Here is a 12602-nt window from a genome sequence, read left to right on the forward strand (position 1 = left end):
CCCACCTTTGATGTGGCACCTTATTGAGTATCAAATGACTCTTTGAAACATCACAAAGCCTCTGTGGAACGTTGATACCACGTCACGTATAAAAACAGCTGCCTCCGCAAAACAGGATCTATTGTGCCCAGCTTGGATTGGTTTCTCTGGAGCGTCAGAAGCTGAGGGGAGACTGATGAGAGGGGGGAGAGAGGGAGGTGGTGGGGGGGGGGGGGGGGGGGGAAATGCTGTTTTTTCCCCCTTTTTTCCTTCCGCCCACAATATTTAATATGTAAAAGAATATGTGATTCTTTTCCATTCTGTCTGTAGTTTGTTTGTCTTTTTGCACAAAGTCTGCAAGCATTGCCACTTTCATTTCACTGCAGGGGTGGAAGATTGCAACCTTCACGTGGTCCGCCCTGTTTCGACTAATGCAATCAACTCGACGTGCACAAACAGAAGATCAAATAGAACAAGTTGTCCAACAACTTTAAGCTGTGCATGCCACACGAAAGAAGTAGAAGATTTCACTGCACATCTCGTATGTGTATGTGACAAATAAACTTGACTTGACTTGACTTGATGTCCTTTAAGTACTTACAATTAAGAGAGGCACTCGTGTGAATGGGTGATCAATGGCCAACATGGACTCGGTGGGCTGAAGGGCCTGCTTCAATGCTGTATATCTAAACTAAACTAGACTACTATCTAAGGTAGACAAAAATGCTGGAGAAACTCAGCGGGTGAGGCAGCATCTATGGAGCGAAGGGAATAGGCAACGTTTCGGGCCAAAACCCTTCTTCAGACTGATAGGTGGGGGGGAGGGGGGGAGAAGAAAGGAAAAAGGAGGAGGAGGAGCCCGAGGGCTGAGGGAGAGATAGGAAGGGGAGGAGACAGCAAGGGCTAACAAAATTGGGAGAATTCAATGTCCATGCCCCCAGGATGCAGACTCCCCAAGCGGAATATGAGGTGCTGTTCCTCCTACCTCTTTGTTGACACTCGGATTATCCTTGATCGGACTTTGCTGGCTTTACCTTGCACTAAACGTTATTGCTTGGGTAAATATCTTTTTTTTTTTTTTTTTGTTTATTTTATTAGAAGTTAATACAATACCTAATTTTAGGTGCCAACTATGTCATAGGGTAAATATCTGATGGGGACAACGGCTGCAATAGGGATGACAGTTCCCCAGTATTACCACACCTGCTGAATCTGTGGAATTCTCTGCCACAGAAGGCAGTGGAGACCAATTCAGTGGATGTTTTCAAGAGAGAGTTAGACATACAGTGGCTCTTAGGGATCACGGAATGAAGGGATATGGGGGGGGGGGGTGGGGGGGAAGCAGGATCGGGGTACTGATTCTGGATTGTTTAAGAAGGAACTGCAGATGCTGGAAAATCGAAGGTAGACAAAAATGTTGGAGAAACTCAGCGGGTGCAGCAGCATCTATGGAGCGAAGGAAATGGGCAACGTGAATGGCTTCGGTGTTACCGATTTCCTTCGCTCCATAGATGCTGCCTCACCCACTGAGTTTCTCCAGCATTTTTGTCTACCTACTGATTGGGGATGATTAGCCATTATCGTATTGAATGGCGGTGCTGGCTCGAAGGGCCGAATGGCCTCTACTCCTGCACTTAGTTTCTATCTTTCTAAGTTTCTAAGACTTCGAGGGGAAGAGGGACTTCAACCCGGGAACTGCTTGACCTGCAGGCATCGTGTGAAATGGCCTCCTTTTCTTCTCCATTCTAGCTGGGCGTGTCGTACCTGATTAGATTACATGGGAGGCCTCATTTGTCTGAGCAAATCTAAGAAGCTGGGGGTGAGGTTGCTGAGCTGTCAAAGAATTCCCAGGCAAGGCGCCTCTCTTCCTGGTATTGCCCCAGCCACGCACTAGAACCTGCTCCAAACCCTTCAAAAGAAATCACTGCTGCTTGGTTATTAATTATTCCCCTCAGGGCAAATTGTAAAGTAGGTCTCTCAACCAAGAGAGAGAGGCGGAGAGGGAGAGAGAGGGAGAGAGAGGAAGAGAGAGAGAGAGGGAGAGAGAGGCGGAGAGGGAGAGAGAGGGAGAGAGAGGGAGAGAGAGACTGAGAGAGGGAGAGAGGAAGAGAGGGAGAGAGAGACAGAGAGAGAGGGACGGAGCGCGGGAGGGAGAGAGAGAGAAAATGAGAGGGAGGGAGGCAGATCAGAGAGAGGGAAAGAGAGCCAGAGAGAGGGAGCTAGGGAGAGAGACAGAGAGGAGGGGAAATTGGGAAAGAGACTGACAGAGAAAGAGAGAAAAAAAAGTGGGAGGAAGGAAAAGAGAAAGGGATAGAAAGAGAGGGGGGGAAAGGGAAAGAGTGGGAGAGAAGCTGAGAGAGAGAGGGAGACAGAGAAAGAGGAAGGGAAAGAAGGGACTTAGGGTGACGAGAGAGAGAGAGGGGGACAGATAGATAGAGAGAGAGGGAGGGTGAGTGAGAGCGATAGAGAGAAAAATGTAAACAGAGAGAGAGAGATAATGAGAGAGGGAGGGAGGGAGAGGGAGGAAAATTGAGGGCTAGGGAGAGATCAATAGAGGGAGAGAGGGAGGGAGGGGGAGAGAGGGAGACAGAGGGAGGGAGAGGGAGATAGGGAGGGAGAGAGGGACAGGGAGAGAGAGAGAGAGAAAGAGAGAGAGAGAGAGAGTGATCCATGGAGAGAGAGGGAAAGAGAGAGAGGGAGAGAAACAGAGGGAGGGAGAGAGAGGGAGAGGGAGAGATACAGAGGGAGGGAGATGGCGAGAGAGAGTGAGATAAGGAAGGAGGGAGAGAGAGGGACCGATGGAGGGAGAGAGGGAGGGAGGAGAGAGGGAGGTGGGCAGGGAACATGCTGGGACAGGCGAGCCAGGTTATTTGTCCTGTAACGCTGATGTCAGTCAGGATTAGTGCCGGGCAGGGTCTGGCTCGGTTTAAATGCTCTGTCCCTTGAAGTGGATTTCAGCAAATTATTTTTTATCCTGCTTGTTTTTGCCAAGCTGTGGGACTGGAGATATCCCCGGTGTACACCAGCACTGCTCACGTGCTAACCAGGCAGAAGAATGAATAAATCCACTCATCATTTTTAGTTTTACAGCACCAGTCCCTTCTGCCCACCAGGCCCATGCTAACCATCAAACGCCTCCTACACTAATTCCATTTCGTTCTCCTACAACTTTCACGGTGGCGCAGGGGTAGATTTGCTGCCTTATGCCCCTGTCCCACTTAGGAAACCTGAACGGAAACCTCTGGAGACTTTGCGCCCCACCCAAGCTTTCCGTGCGGTTCCCGGAGGTTTTTGTCAGTCTCCCTACCTGCTTCCACTACCTGCAACCTCCGGCAACCACCTGCAACCTCCGGGAACCGCACGGAAACCTTGGGTGGGGCGCAAAGTCTCCAGAGGTTTCCGTTCAGGTTTCCTAAGTGGGACAGGGGGCTGTACAGTTCCAGAGACCCCGGTTCGATCCAAACTACGGGTGCTATCTGTACAGAGTTTGTCTGTTAAACCTGTGACCTGCGTGGGTTTTCTCCGGTTTTTCCCCATATTCCAAAGACGTACAGATTTACAGGTTAATTGGCTTTGGTAAAATTGTCCTTTGTGTTTGCAGGATAGTGTTAGTGTACGGGGGTGATCGCTGGTCTTCTTGGTCCTCCAAAATATTCCAAATGGAATTTAAACTGGAGGTGGTGAAGGGAGGACTTAAGCCAGAAAGGGTTATTGGGAAGAAAGAGCTACTTTAAATGTAGTTGCGTCTGGTTGGGTAACTATAGTAGGGTGGAGATTATTCCATGCTTTAATTGTGCGGGGGAAGAACGAATTGCTGTACACATCTGTCTTTGTAGCTGGGATCACAAATTGGATCGAATGCCCTCGTCTGCTCCTAATTGGTTTGGGTTTGGTCTTGTAATCTATGTCGTCGAGCTGACCATTTAACATTTTGTAAAAACAGGTCAAACGGTGACCTTCACGTCTGTCTTGGAGAGGGTTCCACCCCAGAGAATTCAGTAGTTTGGTGACACTCGCTTCTCTCTCATAGGTGTTAGTAACAAATCGAGCTGCCTGTCTTTGGACACGTTCGATGGAAGAAATGTTTTTATTTGTGTATGGGGTCCCATGCTGCAACTGCGGAGTCCAAATGAGGTCTAACGAGGGTGAAGTATAGCTTCTCCTTGACAGAAGCTGAACAATTGAACAGCTGGGACTCGGTGGGCTGAAGGGCCTGTTTCCGCGCTGCATCTCGAAACTAAACTAAACTCGACTTCCTTGATCTTCCCGCCAAAGGGCTCTTTACGTCCAACGGAAAGGGCAGCATTCCCTGGATTTAACATCAGTAACTCCGAGCGTGCGACACTGGGAGTGTGGACCTGCATTCTGGGCTCAAATTTCCGAGCTGAAATCCTGCAGAATTTGGGACCACAACTTGGCAATGGGAAATGATAGAGAGAGAGTGAGAGAGTGGGGGGGGGGGGGGGGGGGACGGAGAGGGGGGGGGAGCGGGAGAGAGGGACAGGAATTGAAGGGGAGGGAGAGAGAGAAGATGGAGACAAAATGCTGGAGTAACTCAGCGGGACAGGCAGCATCTCTGGAGAGAAGGAATTTTTTTTTTTCAAAATAGACTTTATTCAGGTAATAAATATATACAATACGTGAGCCATGCGAAAAATTCATCCGACATTTTCGGAGGCTATACAAACTGGAGAGAAGGAATGGTGACGTTTCGGGTTGAGACCCTTCTGCAGACTGAGAGTCAGGGGACAGAGAGACACACAGATATAGAATGGTAAGGTGTGAAAACAAGACAAAGGAGATTGAGATCAAGGAGAATGTAGAATAGATAATTGTTAGCTCAGGCAAGGTGACAACGAAGTATACAAAGATAAAATGTAATCAGGAGGTCGGGGTGGGAGATTGCAACCTTCACGTGGTCCACCTTGTTTAGACTAACGCAATCAACCTGATCGATCAGGAACGTCACCTATCCATGTTCTCCAGAGATGCTGCCTGTCGCACTGAGTTATGCCCCTGTCCCACTTAGGAAACCTGAACGGAAACGTCTGGAGACTTTGCGCCCCACCCAAGGTTTCCGTGCGGTTCCCGGAGGTTGCAGGTGGTTGCCTGATGTTGCAGGTAGTGGAAGCAGGTGGGGAGACTGACAAAAACCTCCAGGAACCGCACGGGAACCTTGGGTGGGGCGCAAAGTCTCCAGAGGTTTCCGTTCAGGTTTCCTAAGTGGGACAGGGGCATAACTCCAGCACTTTGTGTGGGGAGAGGGCTGGACATGGCAGAAAATGTCTCCTTTTCACCTCCCCTTCCTTCCAAAACAAAAAAAAGCAGACACAAGGCCTAGCCCCTGACCTAAATGGGATGGAACATCTTGCCCGCCTATTCCAATCTACCCTGCTTGTATCACTCAGATTTAGCCAGAGACAAAATGAGAATAATTTAATTAATCTTCCGTCCGAGTCAGCGTTTTGCTTCTGATAAGAGCCGGTGAGCGAGACGGACAGATTGGAATCTAATCCCTTTTTATCCGCTCGACAGATGGGGGCAGAGGATGTAGAGGGCAGCACAGAGGTGAATTAAACCTTGCAGAACGGGATTGGAAGCCAGCGCCAATATGGAGACCAAGTAATGGCAGGAACCGATGGCGATCGCAGGGAGAAAAACCTCTATCGTTAATAAAATACGTGATTATCGGCTGCATTCGGGTAGAAACATAATTGAAATGCAATTTCCAGACAGCAGGACAAGGAGACAGGGCGATTTAAACTCGGGGACCAGTGGATCCCAACCTTTTTTAGCTCATGGCCCCCTTGGGATCTTTTATTTTTTCTGTGCCCCCCCCCTTGACATTATTAGCGGGAAAAAAGTACTTCAATATTATAATACCTTCCATAAAAATATCAGTCTATTAATTGCACAAATATTCTCTTTTATTCTATTCCACAAACATCAAAAATATTTCAACTACATAGATATAAATTTATTAGAACTGAAATTTAGGAGGCAACAGGGTGGTAGCTCTGTGGCCCCCTTCATTGAACCTGTGGCCCCCTCAATCCTGGGACGACAGATGGCACAATGGGCTAAGTGTTCGGCTGGCAACCGGAAGGTAGCTGGTTCGAATCCCGCTTGGAGTGCATACTGTCGTTGTGTCCTTGGGCAAGACACTTCACCCACCTTTGCCTGTGTGTGTGGATGTAATTATGTGAAGCACTTTGGGGTCAATGCAAGTTGACTAAAAATGTGCTATATAAATAAAGAAATTTAATTTAAATTTAATTTAATCCCAATTTTTTTCTGAGGCCCCCCTGAAATTTGCCATGGCCCCCCAGGTTGGGAATCACATGCTTGGACTTTCCACTGAACTACTATCTATCTCATCGGTGACCCTCGGACTTTACTACCTTGCACTGAACGCCATTCCCTTATCATGTATTCCTGGGATGTCAGGACTTTCATATGAAGAAAGACTGGATAGACTCGGCTTGTACTCGCTAGAATTTAGAAGATTGAGGGGGGATCTTATAGAAACTTACAAAATTCTTAAGGGGTTGGACAGGCTAGATGCAGGAAGATTGTCCCCAATGTTGGGGAAGTCCAGAACAAGGGGTCACACAGTTTAAGGATAAGGGGGAAGTCTTTTAGGACCGAGATGAGAAAAACATTTTTCACACAGAGAGTGGTGAATCTGTGGAATTCTCTGCCACAGATGGTAGTTGAGGCCAGTTCATTGGCTATATTTAAGAGGGAGTTAGATGTGGCCCTTGTGGCTAAATGGATCAGGGGATATGGAGAGAAGGCAGGTACAGGATACTGAGTTGGATGATCAGCCATATTGAATGGCGGTGCAGGCTCGAAGGACCGAATGGCCTACTCCTGCACCTATTTTCTATGTTTCTATGTGTCTATGTATCTGTACACTGTGGACGGCTCGATTGTAATCATGTATTGTCTTTCCACTGACTGGTTAGCACGCAACAAAAGCTTTTCACTGTACCTCAGTACACGTGACAATAAACTACGGCTTGGGTGGTGGATACGGTGGCCCCCATTGATGTGGAACCGTCCCGCTAGGATGGTGTTATGTTTCTATCCAGCCATGGACTATATAGGCCGCGAGAAATTGCAGCGAATTGTGGATGCAGCCCAGACCATCACACAAACCAACCAACCAACCAATCTAACCTACGTTCCTTCATCTCCATTCCCTTTGCCCTGTTTTCACACCTTCACTCTTCCTTATCTTATCTATCTCGCTCCCCCCCCGACGTCAGTCTGAAGAAGGGTCTCGACCCGAAACGTCACCCATTCCTTCTCTCCAGAGATGCTGCCTGTCCTGCTGAGTTACTCCAGCTTTTTGTATCTATCTTCAGCTTAACTATGCATCATGTTTGGCACCAACATTATGAGCCGAAGGGCCTGTTCCTGCACCGTGCTGCTCTATGTTGTATGTTTTCACATTACTCCACCCCTTTAAATATCCTGGACCTGGTGATATTTTGAAACAGGATGCATTTTAATGCTGTTGGGGATTATGAAAGTGGGCCACATTTATCGAGGCTGCCAGCTGGTCACATGTCTTTACATCACGGGATTAGTGCACTAATGTATTTTCAATGTCACTGGGGACAGATTACAAAGTGGGACGGAGTGGAACTTAAAACCAGGGCGGCTTGGGTAATCGCAATGAGTTTCCTTCTCTCAGTTTCCCCACTGACTGCCTCTGCTTCCTGCTGAGTCTTCCACATGAAGCCGGACGTTCAATGGTCAATACTCAGCTTGTACTCGCTGGAATTCAGAAGATTGAGGGGGGATCTTATAGAAACTTACAACATTCTTAAGGGGTTGGACAGGCTAGATGCAGGAAGACTATTCCCGATGTTGGGGAAGTCCAGAACCAGGGGTCACACAGTTTAAGGATAAGAGGGAAGTCTTTTAGGACTGAGATGAGAAAATCATTTTTTACACAGAGAGTGGTGAATCTGTGGAATTCTCTGCCACAGAAGGTAGTTGAGGCCACAGTTCATTGGCTATATTTAAGAGGGAGTTAGATGTGGCCCTTGTGGCTAAAGGGATCAGGGGGTATGGAGAGAAGGCAGGTACAGGATACTGAGTTGGATGATCAGCCATGATTATATCGAATGGCGGTGCTGGCTCGAAGGGCCGAATGGCCTCTACTCCTGCACCTATTGTCTATGTTTCTATGTTTCTAATAGTAAATGGTCAATGGTCAATAGTAATTGGTCAATGGTCAATAGTAAATGGTCAATGGTAGACAAAAGTGCTGGAGAAACTCAGCGGGTGCAGCAGCATCTATGGAGCGAAGGAAATAGGCAAAGTTTCGGGCCGAAACCCTTCTTCAGATTTTCCAGCATCTGCAGTTCCTTCTTAAACACTATAAATCAGTAGTTATTGTGTGTTAGACTTTTGTTAGTTTAGAACAACAGCTTCCCTGCATGTTAGTCCACACACAGTCACCAAAATCCTAATTCATGTATATTTTGGATTACTGAAGGCTAAAGACACAAGTTTGCTTTCCAGGGTTGCACAAAACGTCCCGAAACGTTGCCTATTTCCTTCGCTCCATAGATGCTGCTGCACCCACTGAGTTTCTCCAGCATTTTTGTCTACCTTCGATTTTCCAGCACCTGCAGTTCCTTCTTACACCCATCATTATCAACCCCAACTTTGTGACAGCAGTTCTACCCGCTGCACGACTGCGCCCACTACTTAAGTTTAGTTTAGAGATACGGCGAGGAGACAGGCCCTTCGGCCCACCGAGTCCGCACCGACCAGCGATGCTTGCATATTAGCGCTCCCTCGGTGAATGCCAGTCACCCTCCCTCCCCCCCACCCCGGACACTCCTTCCCCCTAGAAAAATTGCACTACTACGACTGTATGTGCGTATATATATTTACTGCTCATTATTCTATGTTCGCTCTTCTGGGTGAGATGCGAACTGCATTTCATTGTCTCTGTAACGTACACTGCACAATGACAATGAAGATTGAATCTGAATCTGAATCAGAATACACGCTAGGGACAATTTACACTTATACCAATTAACCTGCAAACCTGCACGTCTTTGGAGGGTGGGAGGAAAATGAAGATCTCGGAGAAAACCCACGCAGGTCACGGGAAGAACGTGCAAACTCCGTACGGACAGCACCCATAGTTGAGATCGAACCCGGGTCTCCGGCGCTCCAAGCGCTGTAATATGCCCCTGTCCCACTTATGCCCCTGTCCCACTTAGGAAACCTGAACGGAAACTCTGGAGACTTTGCGCCCCACCCAATGTTTCCGTGCGGTTCCCGGAGGTTTCTGTCAGTCTCCCTAATGGTCGAAAGTGGTTTCCGCTTCTTCTATGTTCTTACCTTCCACTACCTGCAACCTCCGGCAACCGCCTGCAACCTCCGGCAACCACCTGCAACCTCCGGCAACCGCCTTCAACTAGCATCGCAACCGGCTTCGACTAAAAAATTACCGATTTTTAAAACGGCAACCTATTTTTAGTCGCGGCTAAAACGCGGTTTTGAATTTTTTGAAATAATCGCCGGAACATAGAAGAAGCGGAAACCGCTCTCGACCATTAGCGAGACTGATAAAAAAACCTCCGGGAACCGCACGGAAACCTTGGGTGGGGCGCAAAGTCTCCAGAGGTCTCCGTTTAGGTTTCCTAAGTGGGACAGGGGCAGCAACTCTCCCGCTTAGCCACCATGCCCGCCCACTTACTCCGTACCCACCAGAAAGAAAGACTCCCATTGTTTGCAACATCTTGCTTTATTTTCCTTGCATGTTATTCCAACCTTGTCTTCCACATCATTCATTAACAATGAACAAAATCACATACATTTGGAGATATGTACAGCAGCGTTTTATCACAACTAAACCAATAAATATCTTTTGTAAAATATCTGTGCAAAGCCTATTTTATGCTACGCAGTCACCACATATTACCAAAGCAAAACAATTTTACTGCTATGAAGGGTTACGTTTTTAAAATAACACTAAAAAACGATTTAACTGACAAGAATGACTGACTTAATCCCCAGTGTAAAAGTCATTTTTTTAATTCACTGGATGAAATTGTTCTTCCTATTCATTTTTTAAATTATTGCTGTTCTATTTATTAAGCTTTTTTTTTAATACAAATATATAAGATACAGCTTCATATGAAGGAGACATTGTCACTGGTGGATGATTTGTGTTTAGTTCGGAGATACAGCGTGGAAACTGGCCCTTTGGCCCATCGAGTCCACGCTGACCATCGATCAACCGTTAACACTAGCTCGACGTAATTCCACATTCTCATTTCGCGGAGCTCGGTTGAGCCGCGGGACTGACTACCATCGCCCGGTGGGGGAACAACACATCGCCTCAGCACAGAGGGAGAACGAGGAGGGGAGGAACAGTAACCTTAAGACTTTTGCCTCCATCACAGTGAGGAGGTGCCTGGTGAACTCACTGTGGTGGATGTTAATTTGTGTTTTGTTGTTTATTATTATGTATTGTTTATAGTCTGTACATGCTTTGTTTGTTGATGTTCTGACTGTGACTCTATTTATATGTTCTCTGTTGTTTTTCAATTATTGTCTGTAACTGTGGAACCGTGCTGCTGCCTGTCTTGGCCAGGATTCTCTTGTAAAAGAGATTTTTAATCTCAATGAGACCTCTCCTGGTTAAATAAAGGTTAAATAAAATTAAAAAATTATATGTATGACTGCAGGCAACGACATTTCGTTCAGACCGAAAGGTCTGAATGACAAATAAAGGATCTAATCTAATCTAATCTAATCTAATCATCCGCTCCCTACACACCTAGGGGCAATTTACCGAGGGCCGATTAACCTACAAACCCGTATGTCTTTGGGGAGTGGGATGTGGCGGAAATCGGAGCACCCGAGGGAACCCCCGCGGCCGCAGGGCGAACGTGCAAACTCCACACAGACATAGCACCCGAGGTCAGGATTGAACCTGGGTCTCTGGCGCTGTGAGGCAGCGTCTCTACTAGCTGTGGCACTGTGCCGCCCCTGTGGTGTAGGTCTACATCAGAACAATGGGTGCAGGCGTAACTGGAAACTTGCACTCAAAGAACCAGCGATCTGAATGTCCTTGATCCAATCCACATCTTCAACAGCATCCCCCCAGTAGTTAAACAACAAACCATCGCATTTCTGTAGTTTAGTTTTCAGAGATACAGCGCGGAAACAGTCCGCAGAAACAGACCAGCCAGCCCCGCACACTAACGCTAACCTACACGTACTAGGGACAACTTTTACATTTATACCAAGCCAATTCACCTGCATACCTGCACGTCTTTGTAGTGTGGGAGGAAACCAAAGATCTTGGAGAAGATCACGGGGAGAACATATAGACTCCGTACAGACGGCACCGGTAGTCAGGATCGAACCGGGGTCTCCGGTGCAGCAAGCGCTGTAAGACAATAACTCTACCCCCTATGCCACCGTGCCGCCCAGGGTGATGCCCAGCTTGAATGAACACTTCTCAAAAAGCCTTACCAACTTGATTCCAATAATGTCAATGAAGGAGAGGTCAGTCTCTTAAAATAAATATTGCTTTCCGTGCAAACTTTAAAAGGAGGTTCTATGCACATAAAAAGGCGTGTAAGAAAGAATTGCAGATGCTGGTTTAAATTGAAGGTAGACACAAAATGCTGGAGTAACTCAGCGTGGTGAGGCTGCATCGCTGGAGAGAAGGAATGGAGAGAGAAGGACCCGTTGGGTCTCAACCCCGAAACGTCGCCCATTCCTTCTCTCCGGAGATGCTGCCTCACCCGCTGAGTTACTCCAGCGTTTTGTGTCTACCACACAAAATCCAGCACAACAGCCTAGACAAAGTGGACGTGGAGAGGGTGTTTCCACTAGTGGGAGAGTCTAGGACCAGAGGGCACAGCCTCAGAATAAAAGGACGTGCTTTTAGAAAGGAGATGAGGGAGAATTCCTTTCGTCAGACGGTGGTGAATCTGTGGAATTCTATGCCACAGACGGCTGTGGAGGTCAAATCGATTGGTATTTTGAAAGCGGAGATGTTACAGGGAGAAAAGTGGAGAAATGGGGTTGAGAGAAAAAATAGACCAGCCACGATTGAATGGCGGAGTAGACTCGATGGGCTGAATGGCCTAATTCTGCTGTTATGTCTTCTGGTCACACACAGAGCTTCGGGACAAGGTGGTTGTCATTACAAAATACAATGAGAGGAACTGGTGCAAATGCTCATCTAGATCCCATCTCTCTGACTAAAGGGCCTGTCCCACCTACGCAACCTTGGCTCACAAGTTACGCTACCTCGTGGTCGCTTGAGGCGTACGGGCACCGTATGCCCGCGCGGGGCCGGTCCCACTTAGAAGCGCGGAGTTGCACGGGGCTGGTCCCAAGATCGCGCGGGGCTCCGAAATCCGGGCAGTGGCCGAAATCTTCGCGCGCCAACGGCCTGTCGGCTCGCAGGCGCATTGCGGTCGTACGCAGCGTCTTGACGGCGTACGCCTAGCGCGTGGCGTTGCACGATGACATCACCGCCTGACGCCTAAATTCAGTCGGCCCGCCTCCTGCCCAGCTGATTGGTGAGTATGATGCAAATGACGTCACGCGCGTACTTAGCGCGAACT

Source organism: Amblyraja radiata, chromosome 41 (genome assembly GCF_010909765.2).
Source record: "Amblyraja radiata isolate CabotCenter1 chromosome 41, sAmbRad1.1.pri, whole genome shotgun sequence".
NCBI lineage: Eukaryota > Metazoa > Chordata > Chondrichthyes > Rajiformes > Rajidae > Amblyraja > Amblyraja radiata.